This window comes from Zea mays, chromosome 4 (genome assembly GCF_902167145.1).
Source record: "Zea mays cultivar B73 chromosome 4, Zm-B73-REFERENCE-NAM-5.0, whole genome shotgun sequence".
In the NCBI taxonomy this organism is placed as follows: Eukaryota; Viridiplantae; Streptophyta; class Magnoliopsida; order Poales; family Poaceae; genus Zea; species Zea mays.
In genome coordinates this window covers 92,975,595-92,997,222 of record NC_050099.1, presented here as the reverse complement: position 1 = coordinate 92,997,222, position 21,628 = coordinate 92,975,595, and the positions used below count along the sequence as shown (strand labels likewise).

Below are 21,628 nucleotides of genomic sequence, written 5' to 3'. Positions count from 1 at the left end.
ACACTTAATGCTTGTAGGATTGTAATGTGCACTTAAGTGTAGAGTTGCTTGAAACCTCTAGTTGCATGAACTTAGGATTCCTTTTTGAGATGAATACTAGTATGCTAGGACGAGTAGCTGCTTGCTAATCAGGATCTCAGTAGAAGTCGAGTGATTTTTCTAGCACTCGCGCGAGGTCAGGAATTGATTGTATTCATCTTGATAACGGGATCTATGTTAGTCTATGGACTTGGATCCAGGGAGGATGCCTTGACCATGAGACGGGAAAAAAGGAATTAAGGATTAATGTGTGGACACCTGAGTCAAGCGTTTGAACGTACTAAGCACATGTCGGGAAAAATGGTAACCGATAAACCTAGTACCTGAGTGAAGCCGGGCGCGGACTTTATCCCTCATGCGACCTGAGACTGGGTCTCCCATGCTAGCTATGGTGGTACAAGTGCGTTCACTGCACGGCGGCAGCCGGGGTTAGTGGAGCCTTGTATGCCAAGGCGGTGAGGCCTGGACGCGAACGGGGAATCGATGGGGACGGTTGTCATGTGCGGGGTCGGAGTACCATGACATGCCATGTGTTTAGGTTTACCTTGCAAGGTTAAAACTCGATACAAATCGTCTGCTTCTCGCAGCTAATGAGACTGCTTGACCCCTTGTACTGCATCGAGTAAGAAGTGAAATGAGGTTACATGAGATAATTTGTTGACTGAACTAAATGCTTGTTACTATGTATGCTTAGAAGGAGCGAACCTAGCTAAGATAATGATGTTAGAATTTGAAAAGCTAAAAGTAAATTTTAGAAACAGTTAGTGCTTTTGGCAAACCCAACCCCTCAGCCAAACAGCTGCATAGTCTAGAGGTAGAGGAGTAGACTCCTCACACCGAGTAAGTCTAGTTGAGTATTAGTATACTTAGCCTTGCTTGTGGCATAATTTTTGCAGGTACAATTCAGGAAATGGTTGATGGTGTGACTTGGCCTACCACCCTGCCACCGGGTTGGATGGTCGAGTGGGATGCTGCTCCGGTAGGAGAGGAGCACGAGGAGTAGTGGGCTAGGCCTTGCCCATTTCCTCATTACCGACGACATCGATTATCCGCTGCATTTTATTTTGAGAAATCTTATTTGCTACTCAAAAACTCCGATCTTTGTAATAATTCAGCACTTAATTTGAGATTTCCAGTTTTATTGTATTTCTTCTGTAACTCACCTTCGAGTGAGATTGTGGAATTTGATCCTGGTTAAGTGGCTCTATCAGACTAGATCTGAAGGACTGGCGGGTTATTCCGATTTAAGTGTGTTGCGGCCCCTAAGGCGTGACTTAGGCACTTAAGCTGGAATAATTCGGGTGGTTCTGCCACAGCTGGTATTGGAGCAAATTCCACCGCAGAGAAGGACAATAAACCATGGATACCATTTTCAGAAATTAAAACTTGCCTAGAAACTGCTACGGATCGTCATGACTAGACCGCTAAACCTAGGACGAAAGGCCTTAGGCATAGTGGGAGAAATAGGTGGCTAATTAATTAGGCCCCGTGGGCCAGTACTTAGACTTTTTAAGGATGCCCTAAGAGCACCCTATTATTTGGAGATGAGACGTTACTTCCAGCATGCATGCATTATAAACACAAAGAGGAATTAAAACTTGAGCTAACCCACTTCCTTTAAAAACCATCCGGGCTCTCTTTTCTTTTTCCTTCCACCATAATCTTTACCTTTGATGCCCTTCCGCAGATGAATTCACCCACCCCGCCAGTGGAGGAGACACTCGTTTCAGTTCTGACTTCCTTTCTCGCGATGGCTTTCCTTCCATCTTGTGGGAAGTGCTTAACTCTGCCGGTTACCCTACGCCCCCTTTGTACATGGTGCAGTTGTATGAGGAGCATCGGGTACCTCGTTGTCGGGTCTGGCTGACTTTGGAGGCTCATCCCTTCAGCCAGGTTGGTGTTCTCTTGATTCCGAGACAATTGGACTCAGGACGGATGACACCATTGAAGCGGCAGCCATGAAGACTCTGGCGACTTTTTGTGGCTACCATCCCCTGAAGATGGTGATGCACCCCTTGGGACTCTTCCCTGCTGAGAAGAAGGATGATCCCATGTGGTGTAACCGAGTGAGCCATGTGAAGGATGTGTGGGCAATGTATCCTGACATGGTTGGGAGGGTCACCGTTCAGTGCATGAATGCACTGTACCGCCTTCAAGCCCTTCAGAGCGACGCTATGGCACACCTTGCTAACATCGCTCAAACCGCCAAGCTCACTCTCGACAGTCGGGAAGATTTTGTGGTCGATTTATCCACCGAGTTGGTAGAGAAGGATCTGCAGGTGGAAAGGCTGAGCCAGCGCATTACCACCTTGGAGCAGCAGGTGGAGATCCGAGACAACACTATTGATGTCTTGGAGAACCAGCTCCACGATGTGCAGAGGGAACTCGAAGAAGCAAATGACCACCTGGACATGCAGCACTTGGAGATGGAGGCCAATGAAGCCGGAAGCGAGGGAGAAGAGGCTCCCGAGGAGCTAGGACCAGCCCCTGGTGCCCATGGGACTACCTCCACGATACCTCCATCACCCGTGTCCAGTGTCCAGTGTCGCTTCCACCGCTCAGGGTTAATCAGTCACTTCGACACTTTTAGGCGGATAGAAACCTATGCGAGCTTAGTTAATGTCAGATTTTGGACTAGGCTTACAGGTACCTTTTCCCCTAATGTAACGCTGTGAACTTTTGGAATCTGTGGGATGTTTGTCACCATGTTATCTTCATTTCGAACCTAATATTATGATTATGGCATTTTTCCTTCCATATGAGATAATATCTTGTCATCCGAAATCGTGAATGGGGATAACAATGGCCCCAATCTCTATTTTCAGATGGCAGCTAGGCAGCGTCGCGGGCATAACGAGCAGGTTCCCCCGCCACCTCCTCCAGCTCCCATAGTGCAGGAGCTGATGGCCCAGTAGAACGAGATTCTGCGACAGCTCTTGCAGCGCCAGCCCCACCCTCAAGAGCATGGTGGAGGCCAGCATCAGCGACCTCCGGCAGCGGCAACCTACCAGGAGTTTTTGAGTACGCAGCCGCCCTTGTTCACCAAGGCAGAGGATCCATTGGATGTCGACGTGTGGCTCCGCATCGTTGAGTCCAAGTTTCCCCTCCTCACGGGAGACTGCCCTGATAAAGCCAAGGCTCGCTTCGCCGCGCAGCAGCTTCGCGGCCCTACTCGAACTTGGTGGGACCACTTCCGTGCTATGCTCCCCGCTGATCATGAAGTGTCTTGGGAGGAATTCAAGACTGCTTTCAGAGGACACCACATCCCATCTGGCATCCTTGATCGCAAGCTGAATGAGTTCCTGGCGCTCAATCAAGGAACCCGCACGGTACTGCAGTATGCGCAAGCCTTCAACGACCTATGCCAGTATGCAGGGTACCATGCTGATTCTGATGAGAAGAAGAGAGATCGCTTTCGCAGGGGTCTTAACACCAAGATGCGGGAACGACTCAACACTGTCCGGGCTGATAGCTTCAATGAGTTGGTCAACCTAGCCATCTCCAAGGAGGATTGCATTGTAGCTCACCGGGCAGAGAAGAAGAGAAAGGCACCAATGGCGGCACCATCCGCTCAGGCCCAGAGGTTCCGGATTGTTTCTCACAATCAGAGCAGGGGTTTCCAGCAGCAGGCAGGCAGATGGGTGATCAGGCCACCTCAGCAGCAGCAACCGGCACCCAATCGCTTTCTAGCTCCCGCTCCAAGGAACAATCAGCCTCCGCAGCAGCAGCAGTTCCGCCAGGGCAATGGGAACAAGTGTTTCACTTATGGCAATGTGGGCCACTATGCCAAGAACTGTCCCAGGAACCAGCAGAGGCAGGTGCCAGCACCAAATCAAGACAAGGGAAGAAAGCAGAAGGTACAAGTCAGGCAAGGGAAGCTCAACTTCACTACTCTGGAGGAAGTACCTGAGGGAGCTCCTATCATGACCGGTATCTTTTCAGTTTATAATCAACCTGCTTTAATTCTGTTTGATTCTGGTGCATCTCATAGTTTCATTAGCCAAAAGTTCAGCGCTAAATGTGAACTGCCATTCTCTCACTCAAAAGGGTCATTTATGATAGTCACACCTGGGGGTAGAATTTCAACTAATCAATTAAACCAAAGTGTGCCTATTCAACTGGGAAGCCACATTGTCAAAACCACCCTTCTTGTTTTGGGTTTGGAAAATGTGGACATTATTCTGGGAGCTAATTGGATGACCTTGCACCAAGTTGTGCTTGATGTAGCCAGCCGTACCGTGGAAATTAATTCTCCGTTCTGCGAGAACTTCACCTTAATTCTGCCCAGTCAAGGTTCTACTCAGTCATGCGCTTTCTCTATGACGGAGTTACCTCTGAAGAAGATCCCATTGGTCTGCGAGTATGCAGATGTCTTCCCTAATGATTTGCCAGGAATGCCACCAGACCGGGATATTGAATTTGCCATCGAGTTGCAACCGAGAACCGCACCAATTTCCAAGAGGCCCTACCGAATGCCACCCGCTGAGTTGGCAGAATTAAAGAAGCAATTGCAGGAGTTGCTGGATAAGGGATTTATTTGCCCAAGTACTTCGCCTTGGGGATGTCCAGCACTGTTTGTGAAGAAGAAGGATGAAAGCTTGAGGCTGTGTATAGATTACCGCCCTCTTAATGCGGTAACTATCAAGAACAAGTATCCTTTGCCTCGTATTGATGTTCTTTTTGACTAGTTGGTCGGGGCCAAGGTGTTTTCCAAAATAGACCTTCGCTCTGGCTACCATCAGATCAAGATACGAGCAAGCGATATTCCGAAGACGGCATTCTCAACTATATATGGGCTATATGAATTTTTGGTGATGTCATTCGGGCTGACAAATGCACCAGCATATTTCATGTATCTGATGAATTCTGTTTTCATGCCTGAATTGAATAAATTCGTAGTGGTGTTCATCGATGATATTTTGATGTATTCGAAGAACGAAGAAGAACATTTCGGGCATTTGCATGTAGTGCTTCAACGTCTGCGAGAGCACCACCTTTATGCCAAGTTGTCCAAGTGTGATTTTTGGCTAAAGGAAATCAAATTCTTGGGTCACACTATCTCTCAGGCAGGAACAGTTGTTGATCCTGATAGTGCAAGAGGTGATGAACTGGAAGCCACCAACGACTGTCCGTCAGATTCGGAGTTTTCTGGGATTAGCTGGTTATTACCGAAGATTTATTCCGGATTTCTCTCGAATTGTGAAGCCTGTAACTGAGTTGCTGAAGAAAGAAGCCAAGTTTGTTTGGAGTCAGAAGTGCGAAGATACCTTCCATGCATTAAGGCAGCATCTGACCATAGCACCAGTGTTAGCGCAACCCGACAACAGCAAGCCTTTTGATGTGTATTGTGATGCCTCCGGCACTGGACTAGGTTGTGTCTTGATGCAAGATAACTGAGTCATTGCTTATGCCTCAAGAGCACTCAGACCTCATGAGCAGAATTATCCCACTCATGACCTCGAGTTGGCAGCAGTGGTTCATGCGTTAAAAATGTGGAGGCACTATTTAATGGGAACCCACTGCAACATCTTCACCGATCATAAGAGCCTTAAGTACATCTTTACTCAGGCTGATCTCAACATGAGGCAGAGAAGATGGCTAGAGCTGATCAAGGATTATGACCTAGAGGTACATTATCACCAAGGAAAAGCCAATGTGGTAGCAGATGCCTTGAGTCGAAAGTTGCAATGCAATTGTATTCTGATGGATTCTCGCATCAACACCTTGTGTGATGAGTTGAGCAAGATGCAAATAGAAGTGATTCCTTCTGGTGCTCTGTCTCACATTTCTGTCGAGCCAGCTTTGCAAGACCAGATCATCATGGCCCAGCTCAGTGACAAGGGAGTGCAGATTATCAAGAAGAATCTCCATCAGAAGGTTGAGAAGTATAATTGTTTCCGCCAAGATGAAAAGGGTGTGTTATGGTTCAAAAGCAGATTGGTGATTCCTAAAAAACAGACCTCAAGAGGAAAATCTTGGATGAGGCTCATCTCTCCAAATTCTCTATGCATCCGGGAAGCACCAAAATGTACCATGATCTGAAGCCTTTGTATTGGTGGACCAGAATGAAGAGGGAGATAGCCCAGTATGTATTGGAATGTGACACCTGTCAGAGGGTAAAGGCAAGCCACTTGAAATCAGCTGGAGCTTTGCAACCCCTATCTATACCTTCGTGGAAATGGGATGACATCAGCATGGATTTCATTGTGGGTCTGCCCAACACCTATCGTCATCATGATTCGATTTGGGTTATTGTGGACCGACTAACGAAAGTGGCACATTTTCACCCTGTGCACACCACTGATAAGGCTCAAAAGTATGCAGAGTTGTACATTGACCAGATCGTGTGTTTGCACCGATTACCTCGGACCATTGTTTCTGACCGAGGAGCCCAATTTGTTGCCAGATTTTGGGAACAACTGCACGAGTCTTTGGGAACCAAGCTAATCAGAAGTTCAGCTTACCACCCACAGACTGATGGTCAGATGGAAAGGGTAAACCAAATTCTAGAGGATATGCTGAGAGCTTGTGGAATCGATTGTGGCAAGAACTGGGATAAGCACCTCTCCTTGGCAGAGTTTGCTTATAACAACAGTTATCAATCTAGCCTAAGGATGGCACCTTTCGAAGCTCTCTATGGAAGAAGGTGTAGGACACCACTCAATTGGTCTCAACCTGGAGAAAGAGGAGTTTTTGGACCTGACTTAGTGACTAAAGCCGAAAGGAAGGTCAAACTAATCAGGATGAATCTAGAAGCTGCTCAGGCCAGGCAGAAGAGTTACCATGATACAAGAAGGAAACCTCTCCAGTTCAAGGTGGGAGATTTCGTATACCTCAAGGTATCACCCACCAAGGGAGTGCAGAGGTTTGGAATCAAAGGCAAGCTAGCCCCTCGTTACATTGGACCTTATGAGATCATCGAAGCATGTGGACCTGTGGCATATAAGCTGAAGTTACCTTCAAAAATGTCTGCCATTCATAGTGTGTTCCATGTATCTTAGCTGAAGAAGTGTGTTCGATTGCCGACCGAGATCATAGCAGAGCCAGAATTGGAGATAGAACCAGATCTATCGTACCAAGAGTACCCTTCCAAGATTCTGGATTGCAAAGAAAGATCAACTCGGGCTAAATCGATCAAGATGTACAAGGTCTAGTGGAGTAATCACTCAGAGGAAGAAGCTACTTGGGAGACCGAGGAATTCTTGAGATCCAACTTCCCCGATTGCCTACCTAAGGAAGCTGGTACGTAATCACACCCAACCACTCCTCCTGCCCTTCGAATCTAAAATTCAGAAATATAATCTTAAATCGGAATGAAGTAATCATGAAACAAAATTTAAAAAGGACTTCCTTCTAAAGTTGCAAAGAGAATGACATTCGAAGAGCAGTTTGCTCTAATAATAACAATAATCACCCACTTCCTATAAGTCTCACCCTTCGCTTCACCCCGGAAGGACTCTGGCCCGAATCTCGGGACGAGATTCCTTTAAGGGGGGAAGGCTGTGACACCCTAGTGTCACCTAGGGTTTCTCTCAAGTGCTAACCCAAGAACCATCATCTTATGTGAACCAAAATTTAGCATGAACATCAAGTTGATTTAAGAATAAAGAACCCACTAAGCCTATACTTAAAAAGTATCAGGATCAAAACAAATGGGTTTTTCAAAAAGGCAAAATGTGCAACCCCAACAAAAACCCTAATTCAGCCTTATGAACAAAATTCAAGAAAATGGGGAAAAGAGTATAAAAAATTTAGAATCATGGCTTGGGCCAATTATAAACATTGAAGTATATTTAATAAGCAACAATAAAGATTGAGGAAGCTTGGCCAAAATAAATTAAATAAAACTCTAAACAAGCCTCTCAAATGGGATTTCATTAGGGAATTCTGAAATTCAGAATTCTGAATTTCAGACCTTGAGCCAAAGATCAAGCGTGTTCACCTTGACCCCTAACTCAAATCCTAATGGCCCCATTGACAAAAATGTGCATAACTAACCCCTCTGTCGCATGCCAGAAGATGGCATTGGGACACGAGCCCTAGACACGACAAAACCCTGGATTTGCCTCGGGTTTGAGCAGAGAGACAGACCGGATTTCCAGGCTCCAAATCTCTGAAACCAGTAGGCAAAATCCTATGACCCCAACACAAGATCGGTAGCTTGTTGGGAGGAGAAGAGGTTTTGTGCACTGACCAAGGCGAGAGCAGGCTCGGATGAGTGACCACACGCGCCAGAACTTGGGCAGAACGAACGGGCACACGTGTTCGACCCTGGTCGGCACGCCGGCGCTCGCCCAACCCCCGCGCGCGCTCGCCCCAGCGTTCAGTCAAGTCCGCCGCGCGCCCTTGCCCTCGGTCGTGCTCGCCCGCGCCTATAAAGCCTCCCCGGGCGCGCCTCACTTCACCTCGCGCTCACCTTCGCCGGCCAGACGCCCCTCCTTAGCTCCTGCAAGCTCTTTTCCGCCCGCCATTGCCGCCAGAGCCTCGGCCACCGTGGCCAGCCCACTCCAGTCACTTCCAAGCCGCGCCAACCGCTCGGTTAGCTTTGCCATTAGCTTGTGAAGCTTTCCCAGCCCTCGGACCCGGCAGAACTTCACTGGAAGGCCAAGATCGCCCTCGCCGGACTTCGGTCGCCCGCCCTCGCGCGTGGACCGAGCTCTCCGGCCGGACTCCTCACCACCGACGAGCTCCCCGACCCGCGCACGTGGACCGGCCGACTCTGACCATCCCCGACGGCGACCCGCACATCGTCGTGACCGTCAGGACCTCCCCTACACCCTCGGCCACCTCACCGGGGCAATCTCGCCACCGATTGTAATCTCACCGACGGAGAGTACATGCTCATCCCCGAGCAAGGAACTGTCCAAGAGGAGGACCAGGAGCAAGCTCCCGAGGCTGCTATCGAGGACCTCCCTGCAGCCCCAGCTATTGAAGGCAAGCCCCGATTTATATGCATAACCGTATTATTATATGCTACTTTACTACACTTAATGCTTATAGGATTGTAATGTGCACTTAGTGTAGGAGTTGCTTGAAACCTCTAGTTGCATGAACTTAGGATTCCTTTTTGAGATGAATACTAGTATACTAGGTCGAGTAGCTGCTTGCTAATCAGGATCTCGGTAGAAGTCGAGTGATTTTTCTAGCACTCGTGCGAGGTCAGGAATTGATTGTATTCATCTTGATAACGGGATCTATGTTAGTCTATGGACTTGGATCCAGGGAGGATGCCTTGACCATGAGACGGGAAAAAGGAATTAAGGATTAATGTGTGGATACCTGAGTCAAGCGTTTGAACGTACTAAGCACATGTCGGGAAAAATGGTAACCGATAAACCTAGTACCTGAGTGAAGTCGAGCGCGGAATTTATCCCTCATGCGACCTGAGACTGGGTCTCCCATGCTAGATATGGTGGGTACAAGTGCGGTCACTGCACGGCGGCAGCCGAGGTCAGTGGAGCCTTGTATGCCAAGGCGGTGAGGCCTGGACGCGAACGTGGAATCGATGGGGACGGTTGTCATGTGCTGGGTCAGAGTACCCTAACATGCCGTGTGTTTAGGTTTACCTTGCAAGGTTAAAACTCGATTCGAATCGTCTGCTTCTCGCAGCTAATGAGACTGCTTGACCCCTTGTACTGCATCGAGTAAGAAGTGAAATGAACCACATGAGATAATTTGTTGACTGAACTAAATGCTTGTTACTATGTATGCTTAGAAGGAGCGAACCTAGCTAAGATAATGATGTTAGAATTTGAAAAGTTAAAAGTAAATTTTAGAAACAGCTAGTGCTTTTGGCAAACCCAACCCCTCAGCCAAACAGCTGCATAGTCTAGAGGTAGAGGAGTAGACTCCTCACACCGGGTAAGTCTAGCTGAGTATTAGTATACTCAGCCTTGCTTGTGGCATAATTTTTGCAGGTACAATTCAGGAAATGGTTGATGGTGTGACTTGGCCTACCACCCTGCCACCGGGTTGGACGGTCGAGTGGGATGCTGCTTTGGCAGGAGAGGAGCACGAGGAGTAGTGGGCTAGGCCTTGCCCATTTCCTCATTACCGACAACATCGATTATCCGCTGCATTTTTTTGAGAACTCTTATTTGCTACTCAAAAACTCCGATCTATGTAATAATTCAGCACTTAATTTGAGGTTTCCTGTTTTATTGTATTTCTTCTGTAACTCACCTTCGAGTGAGATTGTGGAATTTGATCCTGGTTAAGTGGCTCTATCAGACTAGATCTGAAGGACTGACGGGTTATTTCGATTTAAGTGAGTTGCGGCCCCTGAGGCGTGACTTAGGCACTTAAGCTGGAATAATTCGGGTGGTTTTGCCACACAAAAGTTAAGCTAGCCTCGAGGAGTTTTACCACCACAGACTTCTAACTCTATCTCTGAGACCTAGTGAGCAAACGATGCAACGCTCAACTCGGGGGAAGGTGGTCTCCCTGAGCCAGCAGTGTCCAAGCTAGAGGCAGGCTCCTCTCCTCCCTCGATGTCGACATCCTCGTTGGCCTCCATGTCCTGGATCTCCTGGTGGTGCATATCCAAGTGCTGATTAGCCTCCGCAAGCTGCTGCTGAGTGTTGCTGATCCTCGAGAACCTCGATGGTGTTCTCCCTGGTTCCCACTAGCTCCTCAAGCTCTTGGATCTCATTTGACAATTGTTCCACTTGTAAGTCTTTTTCCACCATCTCAGTGGACAAGTCTACCACAAGTTCCTCACTGTTATCCAAGGTGATCTTGGTAGCCTCCAACAATGCCATTAGGTTAGACATTGCCTCTCCTCGCATCACTTGCAGACGATACAGGGCATTCATGCACCGCACCGTCAAGTGAGCAGTCTGACCTGGGTAGATAGCCCATATATCCTTGGCATGCTCCACTCGGTCCTTCCACATTGGGTCGTCCTCCTTCTCCGCAGGGAACAAGCCAATGGGGTGAGTGGACAGCTCCAAGGGGTGGAATCCGCAGAAGGTGGTCAGTCCGTGAAGGGCAATCGCCTCGATAGTATCCTCAGCCCAGTATCAAAAAGACTCAGAGTCCAGCGAACGCCAGCCTGACTGTAGGGGATGAGGCTCTAGGGTCATCCTCACCCTACAGCGGGGCACTTGGTGCTTCTCAAACAGCTGCACCGCGTACTGTGGAGGCGTCGTGTAACCAGCTCCCTGAAGTACCTCCCACAAGATACGGTGGAAACCCTCTTGTGCAAGTCTGTCCGTGTGGGACTGTGCATTCCCTTCGTCCGAGGATCCGTGAGAATTCATCTGTGTACGATTAAGCGTAAGTGAAAAAGAAAAAGAAATATAAAAGAAAAAGGAATCAAAACTTGGCCTCTCTCGGGTTATAACCATATTACGTGGTGTACTTTATCTTGTGCTATTATGCCTCGTATCATTTTAAAATTCTTAATTAGTTACCAAGTAGTTTGATTACATGATGCATGCATGCTCGTCCTAAACGACCTCACATCAACTTAGAGGGAATAGGAAGGAACTGCCATCCCCGCCTGTAGGGCTTACTCAATTAGCCACCTAGCTACCCCTCTATCATCCTAAGGCTCCACGTCCTAGGTCTATCCTGATCGTCCTACGATCTATCCAACATTTGTTTCTACCAAGTTTTATTTTGAAAAAGGATGGTATTTATAGTTTATTGATTCCTTTGTGGTGGTACGAGCTACGATACCAGCTGTGGCGGAACCGCCCAAATTATTCCAACTTAAGTGCCTAAGTCCTGCCTTAGAGGCTAGACCACACTTAAATGGGAATAACACGTCAGTCCCTCGGATCTAGTCCGACGAGGCCACTAACAGGATCAAGTACCACGTACTCACTCGATGGTGAGGCACAGAGCAAATACAATAAAGCATAAATCCACACATTAAAGAGTATTAAATTTATTACATCATCATCGGAGTTTTGGCAAAAGTAGTCATCATTGTTCGGAATGCATCGGAATAAAACTAACGATAAATAAACAGAGAGATGGGGAAGCCTGTCCCATCACTCCTCATGCTCCTCCTCAGCCGAGGTAGGGTCCCACTCGACTGTCCAACCCGGTGGCAAGATGGACGGCCAAGTCACTCCAGCAACCATGTCCTCCAGAGAACCTGTAAAATTATGCCACAAGCAAGGCTGAGTATACTAATACTCAGCTAGACTTACCCAGGGTGAGGAGTCTACTCCTCTACCTCTAGACATGCAGTTGTTTGGCTGAGGGGTTTGGTTGCCAAAAGCACTAGCTAAGTCTATAAATCAAGTTTTAGCTTTGTCAAGTTTTAGTGCGACTCTCTTAAGACTAAATGTATACCTATCTAATCATACATGGTATCAAACATTTAGCAATCAACAACTTTTGCCAAGTCATCACATTTCCTCTTGTTACTCAATGTAGCAGCATGGATCAAGCATTCTCATTAGCTGCGAGAAGCAGACGATTCAAATCGAGTTTTTATCCTTGCAAGGTAAACATAAACACACGACATGGTGAGGCACTCCGTCCCCACACACATCAACCGTCCCCATCGATTCCCTGGCAACAGATCAGGGCTCACCACCTTGGCGTACAATGCCTCACTGACCCCGACTGCCGTCGTGCAGTGACCGCACATGTACCCACCATAACCGGAATGGGAGACCATGTCTCAGGTCGCGTGAGGGGATATGTCTGCTGGCAGGTTCAATCAGGTACTAGGCTTACCGATTTACCATATTTCTCGGCACGTGCTTAGTACATTCAAACGCTTGACACACGGTACCACACCTTAATCCTTATTCCAATTTCCGTCTCGTAGACAACGCATCCCCATGGACCGTTGTCCACTGACCACCATCATTACGATATCAAAAATGGATACAACCAATTTTCTGACCTCGCGCGAGTGCTAGAAAAATCACTCGACTTCTACCGAGATCCCTAATTAATAAAGTAGCTACTCGACCTAGCATACTAGTATCCATCTCAAAAGGTATCCTGAGTTCATGCAACTAAGGTTTCAGTCAACTACTACACTTAAGTGCACAGTACAAGCCTACAAACATTAAGTGTAGTAAAATAGCATAATAAATATGTTATGCATAAAACCGGTGTTTGCCTTCCAAAGCTGGGGCAGGCAGATCCTCCGGGGCAGGCTCTGGTGCTGGATCCGGGGCTACCTCCTGAGCAACTCCTTGCTCCGGCACGAGGATGTATTCTCCGTCAGCTAGGTTGCAATATATCGAATGCAATGAGTAAGAAACATGTATGCTATGATTATGCAGAATTTAGAAATCATCATGCTAAGTGAAGAAAACTAAGTTAGTGAATAACTTAGGGTTTCCTGGTTATAAGAGGCTCTTAGTGGTTTATGCTTACCAATTTAGGTTTGAGATTTTGCCTAAGCATAATGGATTAAGACTTGGATTGCCTCTTAAATGCTTTAGTAGGCACTCAAGGGGTTTTGCTGGTTTGGTTAGGGTAACATTGGTCTCCACTATTAATTCCCCCTTTCATTTTCTATTTATGAATTTTAGTGTGGGTTTGAACTACAACAGTGATTTAACTTTTTCCAAAAATTCTGTAAAAATTACAGTAGGTCACTATTTGTCACTGTAGTCTGTCCTATAAATTTGAGGTCCAGAATAAATAGAATATGCCCTGGACAAAAATAACAAAAGTTGGGGCAAAGGGGTCACTTTGCACTACAACTCTTAACAAGGGGTGGGTTCTGTACTAAGAGTCATTTTTGCTGGTATCTATAGGTAATAGCATGCTTCTGTGCCAAAAAAACACAGAAGGTTACTTAGTGGTTATTTAGTTATGATTTTCTAAAGTTTAATGCTAAAAAGATACGTATAACTAACTTGTTATTTGAAAAATGTCAAACAATAGAACTCATAATTTTTCTATGTTTACAATAACAAAACTTTAGTTATCCCAAGGTTTGGGGTGTTTTCTCCTCAGGGTTATTTTTCTAGGATTTGTCTAAATTTTCCTTGTTTTTCTAAATTAAAAGGTATCTCCTTTTTTTGTACCAAACAAAGGTATATTAATTTTTTCTAGTGAACTACACTGAATAAGGGAGCCAACAAAAATGTGGGTGCTCCCTGGTTCTTATTTTAAACTACATTTTATATTTTCTCTAACTTTAGGCTAAAAATGATTTAAATGGCAAACTCTACCTTAATTTGGTGTACAGAAGAGTTTATTATTTTTAAACAGGTTAGGAAGTGATTAAGTACTTCTCTGAATTTTATTAACCCCAGTCTAATAGTGTAGCTATTTTCCTTATTTTCTTTAGGTTTTGACTAGATAATCAATTAAATCATAACTTTAAAGTTTTTTGCAACACTTAGGGGTTTTATATTTTTCCTAAGTAGTTTATATTATTTAGGATCTAGCAAAATTGGTTTGACTTGATTTGGATGAATCAAACTGAAATTATGAATTTCTCAAGTTCTGGTTTCATTTAAATCAGAATATTAAAAAGGTTTTCTGGAAATCCACTTTGCATCGAAGACCCTGGGTTCTTTCTAAACTAATCCCTACAGTTATACCCCTGCGCCACTATTCCCTTGAGTCGCTGACAATGCACAAAACCCCCTGGCCTTTTCTTCTTCTCCCCCGAGGTCCCTCCCCTTATGAAAACAGTAACCGCGGAAGGAAAAAGGGTGGCGCGGCTTACCGGCGGCGAGAGAGGTCCGGCGAGGGGCGGGGTTGGCTCTGGGAGGTTCTAGGGGTCACAGCGAGGTACGGCTCGACGGCGGTGGTGGTCGGATTCGGCCGGTCCACGTGCGTAGGCGGGTGAACTCGTCGGCGGCGAGTGTTCCGGCCTAACCACGGCGATTACAGTCAATCCAATTGCACGGGAAGCTTCACAGGGTGTTGATGAGTCGACACGTGCAAGGAATTGAAAAATAACTCACCGTGGAGCTCGGTCTACGTTCACCGGCGGTCGGGTGAAGTCCGGCAATCGTGGACTGGCTTCTCCGGCAAGGCAAAGTTCGATTCCTTGCTCGGGGAGCTTCACCGAGGCATGCACGGTCTACTCTGAGGGTCGGACGCGGCTGGGAGAGGCTCTGGTGGCCGGTCTACGGTGGTGGGTGATTGGGTGGCCGAGGGCACGCCGTGCGCGGGGCAATGCCGGTGATCTGGTGCTCTGGTGAGGTCGAGCGCGTGCGGAGGAGTACAGTCGAAGTCCCTGAGGGCTTTATAGGCGCGGGCGTGGGCAACGGCGCTGGCTCGGCTTTGGCGCGACGCGGGGCACGTGGGGGCGGGCGTTGGGCGTGCTCTGGCGAGCTCAGAGCGCGACGAACACGTGGATCTTTGCTTCTGTTCTGGTTCTACCCTCCACTGAGCGGCCAAAACGTGCGAATCTTGCCCTAAGACCTATGAGAGATCTCTTCCCTGCACCTAGGGCTACCTAGTTCATGTGAGTTCCAAGGGGAGATGTGGTCGGGTTAGAGAGATATGAGGGTGGGAAGTTGTCTTTGTCCTAGCTGTCCAAACCGAGACAAATCTTTTGCCAAGTCGTGTCAAACGACTTAGGGTTGGGTTCAAACTTTTCCAGGGTGTTCTAGGGGTATTTTGGCGCCACTTTGTCAATTGGGCCAAGTGGTTTTGAAGTTTGAATGAGGGTGAACATGTTTGATCGTTGGAAAAGGGGTGGTTTTGGACTTAGAAGAATTCTGATTTTCCTTTTATGCTCAACCCTTTGGTGAACCTTTTGGGGTTTCTCTAAAATCTTTTTGAGGTCACTTTCTTACTATCATTTGTAGGGTTTTAAGTGTACTACATCTTTTATAATTGGCCCAAGTCATGATCATGTGGTTTTCATAGCCTTTTGATCATACTTACTTCTAGTGCTCCACTTGTCCAAAGGGGTTTGAATTAGGGTTTGGGCAATTCTCTCCATTATATGTGCATGACAAGCCAAGGTATGACTTCTAGGATGGGTTGCACTTACTTAGGATCTTGAGCTCCAAATTTGGTGTACTTTTCCCAACTTAAGTCACATGTGATGATGGGCTTACTTGTGTAGTCTTGAGTGAAAACCCTAAGTAACACCTGGGGTGTTACAGATCCATCATGGCCATGATGGGTTCGACATCAAAAAAGGTGTTCCTCTGACAAGTACCAAACTTTGGGTTTGAAATGATTAAGCTGAGACCGAGCGGGTGGCTTGCACGAGAAGAGAGTCTCGGTGTAGTGTCTCCGTCTGAGTCGATTAAGGACCATCTCGATGTAGGCCTGCTGACCGAGGACCCTTTAACTGGTCACATGCCTTGTCATGGGTAAGCTTTGCCTCGGGCAGACTAATACCAGAATAAGATAACACACAATGGGCGTGGAGAGATGGCGAGAGTAGCGTGTACCCTCCGTGGCAAGAGGCTGGATGGTGGTGTATCTGTGCTCTCGGTTGGCATGAACCTGATCTAGTCTTAAGAACCCCGGTGGTGAGTTGACAAATGCAAGGGTTAAGTGCTACATATGTCGTGTGATTGGAGATCCTCAGCTGAGTATAATCGATTCAGACCGCCGTAACTTCACGGACATGAAGACTTGGTCACTGACCTATACGTAGAAATCCAATAAAGATGAAGGGTTGTTAAGAAATTGGCTAGTGCAGGTCAAGTGATTGAACTAGGGTAGAGAAAACTCTAGATGCATGTAATCTTACTTAATCTGACAATTAAAATTGGATTTTTAAGGATCCACTTTTAGTAAGCATTTCTGCAAACAGAGTCATTGATTATTGATAAGCCTTACCTTGACTCCCTTAAAGCCAGCATAACCTTGAGAGTCTTTTTACTTTGTCGGGTAAGTCTTGCGAAAGTACACTTCATACTTAGGGCTTTGTCCCATGTTGTTTTAGGTGAAGAAGCGACAAACTTTTGTTGCTTCTGTTTAAAGGTGGTACCCAAAGAAGAGAACCAAGACTAAAGCTGCGGGAGGGAAGGCCCTCCGTTAAAAACTATTTACTGCTTATTCGGGAGGGGTTTTTGCCTCCCATGGTTTGTAATAATAATACTCAGCACTCATATATTATATTCTGGTCTGTAAATATTTAACTCTGTCTTACTTTTCAATAAAAGTAAGTTATTGTAACTGCTTCCGCATTTCCGTATCTCCAATGAATTGTAATGTCTGCGTGACGGGTAAAACACTCTTGGGAAGGTAAGGAATTTAGATACCGAACTTGTCAAGTAATCAGGTGCACCTGCAGGGTTATCTGAGGTCCGTTGGACAAGGAAACTGTAGGTGGGCCTAATGACTTGGGAGGTTCCGTCACAGCTGGTATCGGAGCGAAGCCCATCTCTGCAGATGTTATGAGACATTTTCAAAAATAATTTTCAAAGACTTATCTAGAAAATTTCTTTTCTTCTTATCCAATTCCCTTCTGAGATACTTATATTAAAGACCAGATAGTAGAGTGCAATGTATAGAAGGTGTGAATCAACTAAGGTTGATTCTGTAATTACACATGCATCATGTTAAAAACTATGCTAATAAGATTTCCCCTCATGGAGATATGCCGCCGCGCACTAGAAAGACCGCGTGCAAGTCTACCGGGCCGTTTGGCGTACCCCGTCATCAACTTGACCCGCGACATGAAGACAGTAGCAGTGGTAGTAACGATCCAATCGGGGATCTGGAAGCACAAGTTGACCAGCTTCGATCAGAACTCCGTCACAGGAACGATATATGGGTCGTGGATGGTGAAAGAATAAATGAATTGAGAACAGACATCCGCCACCTGCAAGACCAACTTGCGAAACGGGATCTAGCACTCGACTGGGCTGTGAACTCTCGTTCACTAGCTTGGGAAAAGGAAGCTAGAGCTCGTGCCCGCGTGGAAGAGCTAAGCTCAGCCGTGGATAACTTGCAGGTTTATTGTAATACACTACATGAAGAAGTTCATGTATTGTATTCACAACTGCACCCTAACGTCCCTGCAGATCCTGTCGGGATGGGAGCTGCACCATCTGGAGCAGCGGGTGAAGCCCTTGGAGGAGAACTAGACCTTTTCAGGCCCCCTCCTTCCATGAATTTGGTCGACCAGTGGTCTCCTACACCTGACAGCGAGGCTACCAGAAGCGACAAGAAGCTAGAGTAGTGTAGTATAGAAGTAGTAGTAATGTGTAATAGGTACTGTAATCCTGTTGTAAATTTGAGTCTGTAACATTACCCTTTTAAGTAATGTGAAATGGATGGTTTGTTCTGGCATATCATATTTCTTTAAATGTTCTTTGCCTTAGATGTCGTCTAAGACTCGCGCACAGGATGGGGTAGGAACCTCCCGTGGGAGGGAAGCAACCCCGAATCCACCTCCAGTACCTCCAACATTAGCTGAGGCCATCGCTGCCTTGGTTAATGCCACAGCTGACAACACCCGCTTTCTGCGGGAAATGGTGGGGCAACAAATGCAGCAACAAGGCAGGCGAGCGTACCTGCAAGGACCCCACGAAACGTCATATCCGGAATTCTCAGAGAAAAGTCCCCCATTGTTTGTCAAGGTGGAAGATCCTCTGGAAGCGGATGAGTGGATCCGCGTTATTGAACAGAAGTTCGGGCTTCTCCGGTGTACGGAGACTCAAAATCCCTTGTTTGCTACACAACAATTGCGAGGCCCTGCCAGTACATGGTGGTGGAATTATGTTGCCGTTCAGCCTGCTGACTATCAAATTACATGGGATGAGTTCAAATTGGCTTTCAGGGAGCACTATATACCTGAAGGGGTCCTCCATATGAAGCAGGAGGAGTTTATGAAGCTCAAGCAGGGTGGGGATACTGTCACTCAGTATCTTAATAAATTCAACCACTTGTCCCAATACACAATCGATCAAGTCAACACAGATCTAAAGAAGAGGAATTGCTTCATGAGAGGCCTGAATGATCGAATGCAACGAAAGATGGCCACCTGCATTGATCTTTCTTATGGAAGGGCTGTCAACACGGCGCTGGCAGTTGAAGCAAAATATGCAGGCTCCGGAAAATCAAAGGGCAATGGAGGCGACAGGCCCAATCAGGGGTCTGAGAAAAGACAAAGGTTGGTAATCCGACCTTTTAATCAGAGTCATTCTTCATCGTGCCCACCCTCCTTCCCTTTCAAGCAACTGGTTTTTATCCGTCCTACCGCTGCCCCTACCACTACAAATCAGCCGGGTGCCCCTGGCACTCGTTTCCCAGCTCTCCCAAGCTCTTCAACAAGCTGCTTCAATTGTGGAAAGTCCGGACATTTGATCAAGGACTGTCCATATCCAAAGCAGAATCGATCAAATAATCAGCAGAGTTCTAGGAATTTCGCTCAAGCCAAGAAAAATGCCGCAAACAATACCGCAGGCAGAAATATGAGGAAAACAGGACAGATTTATTATACTCAAGTGGCCACAACACTGGAAGGCGAACCGGTTATGATGGGTACGTTTCTCATGGCCAATCACCCTGCAGTTATTCTCTTTGATTCTGGTGCTTCGCATACTTTCATAAGTAAGAAGTTTGTGGAGAAAATATTGCATTTCATATAATGAATCAAGGGAAGGGTTTAAAATTCATTCGTCTGGGGGACAAATATTTACTAAAGAAGTGGCTTACCAAGTGCCCGTAACATTGGCTGAACGGGACATTCCAACAAACATGGTTGTTCTAAAAGGCCAAGACATAGATGTAATTTTGGGCATAAATTGGTTAGCCCAGCATAAAGCAATCCTCAACACTGATCTGAGAACCATCAGGTTGAGTTATGGCCAAGAAGAGATTCTTTTGTCTATCCCCGTAGTTATTCCAGCTAAACCAACTGGAAGAGTATATGAAGCCATCATACCGGAGATCCAAGATATTCCGGTAGTATGTGAGTTTCCAGAAGTCTTTCCGGAAGATCTGCATGGACTGCCTCCAGAAAGAGATGTATAATTTGTGATTGAGTTGAACCCCGGTATGGCTCCTATTTCTAGAAGGTCGTACCGAATGCCTCCAAATGAACTGGCAGAACTCAAGACCCAATTACAAGATCTACTTGAAAAAGGATTTATCCGACCAAGTTCATCACCTTGGGGTTGTCTAGCCATCTTTGTCAAGAAGGACCAAACACTACGGATGTGCGTGGATTATAGACCCCTTAATGAGGTCACCATCAAGAATAAGTACACTCTTCCCCGGATTGACATTCTGTTTGATCAACTTACCGGAGCTCGGGTATTCTCCAAGATTGACCTCAGGTCGGGTGATCATCAGATCTGTATCCGACCCGAAGATATACCAAAGACCGCATTCACCACGCGGTATGGGTTATTTGAATATCTGGTTATGTCTTTCGGACTGACAAATGCTCCTGCCCACTTCACATATCTGATGAGCTCGGTATTTATGCCCGAGTTGGACAAATTTGTGGTGGTATTCATTGACGATATCTTAATATACTCCAAGAACGAAGAGGAGCATGCTCAGCACTTGCGGATCATATTAACGCGCTTAAGGGAACACTAATTATATGCTAAGTTCAGTAAGTGCGCATTCTGGCTGGAGGAGATTCAATTTCTGGGACATGTATTATTTGCCAAGGGGATTGCGGTGGATCCCAGCAAAGTCAAGGATATTTTGGAGTGGAAACCCCCAACCAATGTGCATCAAGTCCAAAGTTTCCTTGGACTGGCTGGTTATTACCGCTGATTCATTCCAGATTTTTCCAAGCTTGTGAAACCAATCACAAGTTTATTGAAGAATGATACCAAATTCAATTGGTCTTCAAAATGTAATGAAGCTTTTGAGCAGCTAAAAGTATTATTGACCACTGCTCCGGTATTGGCTCAACCGGACATTGAAAATCCCTTTGATGTGTATTGTGACGCATCAGGCAGTGGTCTCGGCTGTGTAATAATGCAAGAGGGCCGAGTAATAGCTTATGCTTCAAGGGAGTTGCGCCGGCATGAGGAACATTATCCAACTCATGACCTAGAGTTAGCTGCGGTGGTTCATGCCCTAAAAATATGGCGTCATTATCTGCTGGGGAATGTCTGTCACATTTATACAGACCACAAAAGTTTGAAGTACATCTTTACCCAGTCAGAGCTTAATATGAGACAAAAGAGATGGCTCGAGCTGATAAAGAATTATGAATTAGAGATTCACTATCACCCAGGCAAAGCTAATGTAGTGGCAGATGCGTTAAGTCATAAGGCTTTCTGTCATTGTCTTACCATGAAGACTTCTGACATTACTTTATGCCAAGAAATGGAGAAGTTGAACCTGGGAATGATTCAGCATGGAACTTCAAATCACTTGAAGCTTGAGTCAGTCATCCTGCAAAGAATAATCGATGCACAAAGAAATGATGAGGGAATGAAGCACATTCATGAGAAGTAGAAGCTGGTAAAGCCAACTGCTTCAGAAAAGATGATCAAGGTGTTGTATGGTTTAATAACCGCATAGTTGTGCCTAAGAAGGAGGAGATCTGCCAGCAAATTTTGGATGAAGCACATCTTAGTCGCTATTCTATTCACCCTGAAAGCACTAAGATGTATCATGATCTGAAACAACATTATTGGTGGACAAAGATGAAGATTGAAATCGCACGGTATGTGGCAAGATGTGACACTTGTAGACGTGTCAAAGCCAT

At 46.3% G+C, this 21,628-nt stretch overlaps 1 protein-coding gene across 12 annotated transcripts in view; it reads right to left on the bottom strand.

Moving 5' to 3' along the window:
• Positions 1-21,628, bottom strand: part of LOC103653514 (uncharacterized) — a 70,292-nt gene that overhangs the window by 37,704 nt on the left and 10,960 nt on the right. The window contains exon 3 of one of the 12 annotated variants that reach the window (XR_002269137.2): positions 11,895-12,145. The exons of 7 other annotated variants lie outside the window; for them this stretch is intronic. The gene's annotated coding sequence lies outside the window, so the exon portion shown is untranslated. Of the gene's footprint in view, positions 1-11,894; positions 13,238-13,974; positions 17,332-21,209; positions 21,313-21,628 lie in introns of those variants that run through there. 4 more of the 12 variants (XR_002269136.3, XR_002269135.2, XR_002269138.2 and 1 more) reach the window with 4 other exon arrangements.